Below are 8,931 nucleotides of genomic sequence, written 5' to 3'. Positions count from 1 at the left end.
ATTATGGAAATACTAATCAACAAAGACATAAATTTTATTTATTTCACTCACTTACTGTATATAGCACTAACTAGAGATGAGCAAATCAAAACTGACGAAGTGTAATTAGTTTTTGAATTTCAGGAAAAATGTGATTCGCAAAGAATGCGAATTTCCTTGCGCTTTGTGGTAACGAATCACATTTTTCCTATTGGGCTGTTATTGGGCTGCAAGTGCTATGTTGAAAAGCCTTTACTGGCCTTTATCTTAGTTTTTTTAGTATCTTATATCCGTACTACAAGAAAAATATATACGCATTTCACTTCTGCAGTTATTTCTGGTGAAAGCATATAGGTGGGTTTTTCAGTAAAAAGAGAAAAAAATATGCACACTGCACTGTTGCAGTTATTTCTGGTGTAAGCATATAGGGGCGTATTTTAGTACTACAAGAAAAATATATTCTCAGTTCACAGCTGTAAATATTTCTGTTGAAAGCGTATAGGGGAGCATTACAGAAAAAAAGGAAAAATATATACACACTGCACTGTTGCAGTTTTTCCTAGTCAAAGCATATAGGGTCGTATTTCAGTCCAACAAGAAAAATATATTCTCAGTGCATTTCTGCAGTTAATTCTGGTGAAAGCGTATAGTGGCCCATTTCAGTCCAACAAGAAAAATATATTCTCAGCTCACTTCTGCAGTTATTTCTGTTGAAAGCATATAGTGGTGTATTTCGGTACAAAAAGAAAAATATATACTCACTGCACTGTTGCAGTAATTTCTGGTGAAAGCGTATAAGGGCTTATTTCAGTACCACAAGAAAAATATATACGCACTTCGCTCTTTACGTTTTTTTCTGGTCAAAGTGTATAGTAGCGTATTTCAGTCCAACAATAAAAATATATTCTTAGTTCACTTCTACAGTTATTTCTGTTGAAAGCGCATAGTGGTATATTTCAGTAAAAAAAGAAAAATATATATGCACTGCAGCGTTGCAGTTATTTCTGGTGAAAGCATATAGGGGCATATTTCAGTACTACAAGAAAAATATATACACACTTCAGTCTTTAACTTTTTCCTGGTCAAAGCCTATAGGGTCGTATTTCTGTACAATAAGAAAAATATATTCTCAGTGCATTTCTGCAGTTAAATCTGGTGAAAGCGTATAGTGGCCTATTTCAGTCCAACAAGAAAAATATATTCTTAGTTCACTTCTGCAGTTATTTCTGTTGAAAGTGTATAGTGGTGTATTTCAGTACAAAAAGAAAAATATATACGCACTGGGCTGTTGCAGTTTTTCAGGCGAAAGCATATAGGGGCTTATTTCACTACTACAAGAAAAATATATAAGCACTTCACTCTTTAAGTTTTTTCTGGTCAAAGCATATAGGGTTGTATTTCTGTACAATAGGAAAAATATATTCTCAGTGCATTTCTGCAGTTAATTCTGGTGAAAGCGTATAGTGGTGTATTTAAGTACAAAAAGAAAAATATATATGCACTGCACTGTTGCAGTTATTTCTGGTGAAAGCGTATAGTAACGGAGAATACAAATGTGATCGCACTCTATATCCAGCATTCTGCCCTGCCTCCATGCTGGATGAGACATTGGTGTACATTTTGGCCAAAGCGTAATAAGCCACTCACCGCGTCAAGGTTGCCTCCATTTGAGTGGTCCCTAACACTAGTTCCCACCTGTTCATGGGCCATGACAGCCACACAAAATCCAGGGAATGCAGGTCAGCGTGCACGCCAAGCACACTCTGCTCTTAACCCCGTCCGGTGCCATTACAGCTTTCATCGGATCCAAGGATGCAAGTACCAACATGCACGCTGAGCCCACCATATACTTCTCCTGGAGCCAAATGGCCACTGGTAGGTTCTATATAAGCAGACTCAGTTTTATGACTTTAAAACCAGCTGTAATGGCACCGGACGGGGTTAAAAGCAGAGTGTGCTTGGCGTGCACGCTGACCTGCATTCCCTGGATTTTGTGTGGCTGTCATGGCCCATGAACAGGTGGGAACTAGTGTTAGGGACCACTCAAATGGAGGCAACCTTGACGCGGTGAGTGGCTTATTACGCTTTGGCCAAAATGTACACCAATGTCTCATCCAGCATGGAGGCAGGGCAGAATGCTGGATATAGAGTGCGATCACATTTGTATTCTCCGTTTTGTATATGTATTTCGCCATAGTGATCTGCACCTATATGCAGGTTGTGCTGACTCAATTCCCCAAAAATTTTTCTTTGTAGTATGTATTGGAGGCGTGGCGATCTCCTTTGAGTCATGCACACCTGGCCAGTCAATCTGTCCTGGAGGCTGGTTTTAAAGTCAGTATAAAACTGAGTCTGCTTATATAGAACCTACCAGTGGCCATTTGGCTCCAGGAGAAGTATATGGTGGGCTCAGCGTGCATGTTGGTACTTGCATCCTTGGATCCGATGAAAGCTGTAATGGCACCGGACGGGGTTAAGAGCAGAGTGTGCTTGGCGTGCACGCTGACCTGCATTCCCTGGATTTTGTGTGGCTGTCATGGCCCATGAACAGGTGGGAACTAGTGTTAGGGACCACTCAAATGGAGGCAACCTTGACGCGGTGAGTGGCTTATTACGCTTTGGCCAAAATGTACACCAATGTCTCATCCAGCATGGAGGCAGGGCAGAATGCTGGATATAGAGTGCGATCACATTTGTATTCTCCATTTTGTATATGTATTTTGCCATAGTGATCTGCACCTATATGCAGGTTCTGCTGACTCAATTCCCCAAAAATTTTTCTTTGTAGTATGTATTGGAGGCGTGGCGATCTCCTTTGAGTCATGCACACCTGGCCAGTCAATCTGTCCTGGAGGCTGGTTTTAAAGTCAGTATAAAACTGAGTCTGCTTATATAGAACCTACCAGTGGCCATTTGGCTCCAGGAGAAGTATATGGTGGGCTCAGCGTGCATGTTGGTACTTGCATCCTTGGATCCGATGAAAGCTGTAATGGCACCGGACGGGGTTAAAAGCAGAGTGTGCTTGGCGTGCACGCTGACCTGCATTCCCTGGATTTTGTGTGGCTGTCATGGCCCATGAACAGGTGGGAACTAGTGTTAGGGACCACTCAAATGGAGGCAACCTTGACACGGTGAGTGGCTTATTACGCTTTGGCCAAAATGTACACCAATGTCTCATCCAGCATGGTGGCAGGGCAGAATGCTGGATATAGAGTGCGATCACATTTGTATTCTCCGTTTGTATATGTATTTCGCCATAGTGATCTGCACCTATATGCAGGTTGTGCTGACTCAATTCCCTCAAATTTTTTCCTTGAAAGCGTATAGTAGTTTATTTCAGTACTAAAAAAAATATACACTCACCTAAAGAATTATTAGGGACACCGGTTCTATTTCTCATTAATGCAATTATCTAGTCAACCAATCACATGGCAGTTGCTTCAATGCATTTAGGGGTGTGGTCCTGGTCAAGACAATCTCCTGAACTCCAAACTGAATGTCAGAATGGGAAAGAAAGGTGATTTAAGCAATTTTGAGCGTGGCATGGTTGTTGGTGCCAGACGGGCCAGTCTGAGTATTTCACGATCTGCTCAGTTACTGGGATTTTCACGCACAACCATTTCTAGGGTTTACAAAGTATGGTGTGAAAAGGGAAAAACATCCAGTATGCGGCAGTCCTGTGGGCAAAAATGCCTTGTGGATGCCAGAGTGCAGAGGAGAATGGGCCGACTGATTCAAGCTGATAGAAGAGCAACGTTGACTGAAATAACCACTCGTTACAACCGAGGTATGCAGCAAAGCATTTGTGAAGCCACAACACGCACAACCTTGAGGCGGATGGGCTGCAACAGCAGAAGACCCCACCGGGTACCACTCATCTCCACTACAAATAGGAAAAAGAGGCTACAATTTGCACGAGCTCACCAAAATTGGACTGTTGAAGACTGGAAAAATGTTGCCTGATCTGATGAGTCTCGATTTCTGTTGAGACATTCAAATGGTAGAGTCCAAATTTGGCATAAACAGAATGAGAACATGTATCCATCTTCTGATGGCTACTTCCAGCAGGATAATGCACCATGTCACGAAGCTCGAATCATTTCAAATTGGTTTCTTGAACATGACAATGAGTTCACTGTACTAAAATGGCCCCCACAGTCACCAGATCTCAACCCAATAGAGCATCTTTAGGATGTGGTGGAACGGGAGCTTCATGCCCTGGATGTCCATCCCTCAAATCTCCATCAACTGCAAGATGCTATCCTATCAATATGGACCAACATTTCTAAAGAATGCTATCAGCACCTTGTTGAATCAATGCCACGTAGAATTAAGGCAGTTCTGAAGGCAAAAGGGGGTTCAACACCGTATTAGTATGGTGTTCCTAATAATTCTTTAGGTGAGTGTATATATGCACCTTACTCTTTAATTTATTTCTAGTCAAAGCATATAGTGGCGTTTTTCAGTCTAACCAGAAAAATATTTTCTCAGTTCACTTATGCAGTTAATTGTGGTGAAAGCATTTAGTGGCCTACTTCAGTACAAAAAGAAATATATATTTGTCGCTTTTAGGGGGGGTTTAATTTCCGTTTAATTGGTTTAGTTCAGCTACAAATATGTCAGGCAATGAAGTTCCAGGCCATGCACAGAGGAGTGGCAAAGGCCTAAATGTTTCTGGCACAAGCAAAGGTCACAGCAGAGTAAGGGGGTGTGGCAGCAGGAGTCGCAGCGAGAGGCCTGAGATCCTGGTGTCATCTAGCGGTCGTGTCTTGACCAGCAACCCAGCGGTTCTTGATTGGTTAACTTGGTCATTCACCTCATCCCAAGTGACATAAGACACCTCCAGCCAACAGTCAGTGGGTTCGTCAGACACAACCCTTAGTTGGCATGGCCCGGGAACAGGCCTTGTGCCCTCACCTCTCATCAACCTGCTTCTGTCCTTTTCTGTTCCCTCAGCCAGAGAAGTATTATATGCTGTGGGCTCAGCTCCACTATACAACGAGGACAAGCTACTAGAGAACAGTCAGCAGCTACAAGCCAGCCAAGATGTGGAGGGTACATCCGCCGCTTCCTCCGATAGGCGGGCAAGTAGTGATGAGGAGAGTGGAGTATGAGCTGGTGTTGTGAGCAGTCAGGCTCCTGACCCAGAGACTGTTGAGGAGGACAGTGAAGTGCAGACAGTACTCTATGATGATGATGTAGCTGATCACACTTAGGAGCTGGGTGAATTAGGGGGCTTCATCATCATCAGAACAAAAGGGTGGCAGCTTGCCCATGAGGCAGCGGCAGAGCCAGCAAGTCGCTTGCGTGGCCGGGAGTCAGCAGGGTGGCAGCAGTGGGAGGTCGGGAGCCAAATGAGCACGGGGTAGACCACCTGCTTTGCAGCAGCCTACCTGCCCGGAAAGGAGTGGTGCCACGTTTTTTGTCAGTCGCCAGGACTACGGGCTGAACAACGTAATTCCAATGCTTCATGTCCTTCATGTCAAATGCTGGTAACAATGGCTGGTCAGGGGACAGGAGACGTGGAGCCTAGATCTCACAGCCACATGAGCCCTGTGGGGGCTGAACTGGAAGAGGAGAAGGTGGGGGAGAAGGACATAGGACAATTGTCACCATTCGGCAAAGGGATGACTTCTGGCTCTCCACCTTTTTGGACCTATGCTACCGGTCCAGAATGGGGGTCTTTTTTACACCCACCGAGAGGGAGGACAAACTAAACTACTACAGAGACCTCCTTTGTAGTCTGTTGGCCGCTGCCTATCTGCGCCATCGTCAATCCTCTCGCAAGTCTGACCGGTGGGCCCTCTGAGCTCACGTTCCACTGCCATGTCTGCTGGGGTGGGGTGGGGTGGCAGGAGCAGTAACAGCTCCATCAGCAGCAGCCTGAGTCTACAGTTGCTGATTAGTAGCTTTCTTCACCTGCATAGTGAGGAAACTACTCACCAGCAGCAGCAGGTAGACCTGGAGCAGGACCTGAACCAGAAGGTGTGGCATACTTGGACAGCACCCTGCCACCCCACATTGAAGATCCGCTGGACAACTGGGTAGCCAAACTGGATTTGTGCCTGAAACTAGCAGAGTCTGCCCTGGAAAAGCTGTTCTGCCCAGCCAGTAGTGTGGCATCAGAGAGGGTGTTTAGTGCGGCGAGGGCCATAGTTACCCCAAGGAGAACTCGCCTGCCCACCCAAAATGTGGAGAGACTGACCTTTGTTAAGATCAATGAGGCATGGATGACCCAGGATTTCCAACCACCAATTCCTGATGCTTCAGACTAGATCATCCATGGTGCCACACCAACACTTTGATAAAGGAGACCAGTTTCTTCTGAATACCTGCCTCAGCTACTACTCTGATACTGCCACACATCTGATGCCACACATCTGATGCCAAGTGTTCCTTCTTTCAGCCACCTTCGTCAGCGGGTACTGGTATTGACACCCACCACCCGACTCTGTCACCGGGTCACTTTGTGGTCTCCTGATGCAGCTGCTGCTGCTGCATCTCCACACTATGTCACCTTGCCACTCTGTGGTCTCCTGATGCTGCTGCTACTGACATCTCCATACAATATCACCTTGCCACTCTGAGGTACCCACCTGCTGCTGCTGCCATATCCATGCTATGTCACCTTGCCACTCTGTGGTATCCTTCTGCTGCTGCCATCTCCACATTATGTCACCTTGACACTGTGGTCTCCTGATGCTGCTTCTGCTGCTGCCAACTCCACATTATGTCACCTTGTCACTCTGTGGTATCCTCCTGCTGCTACTGATGCTGCCATCTCCACATTATGTCACCTTGCCACTCTGTGGTCTCCTGATGCTGCTTCTGCTGCCATCTCCACACGATGTCACCTTGCCTCTCTGTGGTATCCTCCTGCTGCTGCCATATCCACATTATGTCACCTTGCCACTCTGTGGTATCCTCCTGCTGCTACTGCTGCTGCCATATCCACATTATGTCACATTTCCTGTCTGTGGTCTGATGATGCTGCTGCTGCTGCCATCTCCAAACTATGTCACCTTGCCACTCTGTGGTCTCCTGATGCTGCTGCTGCCATATCCACACTATGTCACCTTGCCACTCTGTGGTATCCTGCTGCTGCTGACATGTCCACACTATGTCACCTTGCCACTCTGGGGTATCCTCCTGATGCTGCTGCTGTTGCTGCAACCTCCACACTCTGTCATTGGGCCACTCTGTGGTCTCCTCATGCTGCTTCCACCTCATCAATATATCATAGGTCCACTCTGTGGACTTCTCATGTTGTTCCCACCCTCCCCACTTCATGACTGGGCCGCTATTTTGCCTTTTGGCCTGGCTGACATCATCATTTATTTGACCTTTCTTCTGATGTGTCAGAAGTAAGGAAAAGTGAGACACAACGGATTCTGTCTGTGCAACAGCTATAAGGCCTGTGTGTTCCCATCAGAATTGGCTTATGATTTGGTATCCAAAAGCAGGAGTGGGTACAAAACACAGAAGACATGCAAATATTCCATTCACGTGTCATCTCTGTTTTAGATCCAGTCCTGTTTTTAGGGGGGCATTAGCAATACTGATGGATTATTGAACAAATGCTGACCGAGTAAAGGCGTATGCTCTACAGACAGGATCCATTTTTTGTGACTTATTGTTCTGACGGTTTAGAGGAAAGGCAAATTAATCAGTGATGTCAACACAAACTTACTGCTGACACCCTCTCTACTCTTTCATGGGGGCTCTACTTGTATACGTGTTTAATAGAACAGGTTCTATAGACATCTATGTGGAATCAGCTGACGAGGGTGTTAAAGGACTGAGCTTCTTCTTGACACTGACATCGACCTGTAAGGCTGAGTTGATACTTCAGTTATTTTGTCAGTTTTTGCCCCGTGACTGCCCAAATAAGTGAAGTATGCAGTGATTCTAAGAGCGACGCCTGTCATCTGCATGTCATATGGACTCACAGTATTATTTCACTACCAAAGCAGACTCCCTATGCCTGTTATTGCAAGGCACAGTGTTCTACACCACTAGAAAAGCTCTCTGCAGCCAGGAAATAGCTGTTTTTAAAGTAATTTGCTGCAATTTTATTCAGATCGAACCTAATTTTTCTTTAAAAAATTTCCTCATCTCTTGTACTTACATATGCCACAGCTTTTTACAGATGTTATCATCACTCACTGTCCCACAGTGGAGCTCACAATCTAAAAACCCTACCAGTATGTGTTTGGAGTGTGGGGGGAAGCTAGAGTACTGAGTGGAAACCCACACTAACATGGGGAGAACATACAAACTCTATGTTTTCCTTGGTTGGATTCAAGCCTATGACTCCAGTGATGGAAGCCACCAGTGCTAAGCACTGAGCCACCGTGCTGCCTGCATGTAAGTTTACATAATCTACTAATATAGTTGTGCATGATTTCTTATGGTTTTTAACACTGAGGAGTTTTTTTCGTTTTTGCATTTTCATTTTTCTTCCCTATTTTACTTGAGTCATAACTTTTTTATTTTTCATTTATGTATCCATATTAGGGCTTATTTTTTGTGGGACAAGTTGTACTTTCTAATGCCACCATTTAATATGGCAAACAATGTAGTGGGAAACAGGAAAAAAATTCCAAATGGAGTGTAATTGGAATAAAATGCAATTCCTCCATAGTTTTACTGGTTTTGTTCCTATGGCTTTCCCTTTGTGGCACAACTGACCAGTACTCATTATTATCTGGCTCAGTACAATTACAACTATACCACATATGTATGGGTTTTTGTCTAAATTAGGAGGTTTTTTTTACATCACCATATTCTGACCCCCATAACTTTTTATAGTTAAATCTACTAAGCTGTTTGGGGGTAGTTTTTGCGGGATGATCAGTAGTTTTTATTAATACAATTTTTGGAGTGTGTGTGACTTTTTGAACACATTTTATTGGGGTAATAAAATAAATAAAAAAAATGGTGAATCAGCTT

Source organism: Bufo bufo, chromosome 3 (assembly GCF_905171765.1).
Source record: "Bufo bufo chromosome 3, aBufBuf1.1, whole genome shotgun sequence".
NCBI classification, from domain to species: domain Eukaryota; kingdom Metazoa; phylum Chordata; class Amphibia; order Anura; family Bufonidae; genus Bufo; species Bufo bufo.
The sequence above is the reverse complement of the archived record's forward strand: the minus strand, read 5'-3'. Positions refer to the sequence as shown.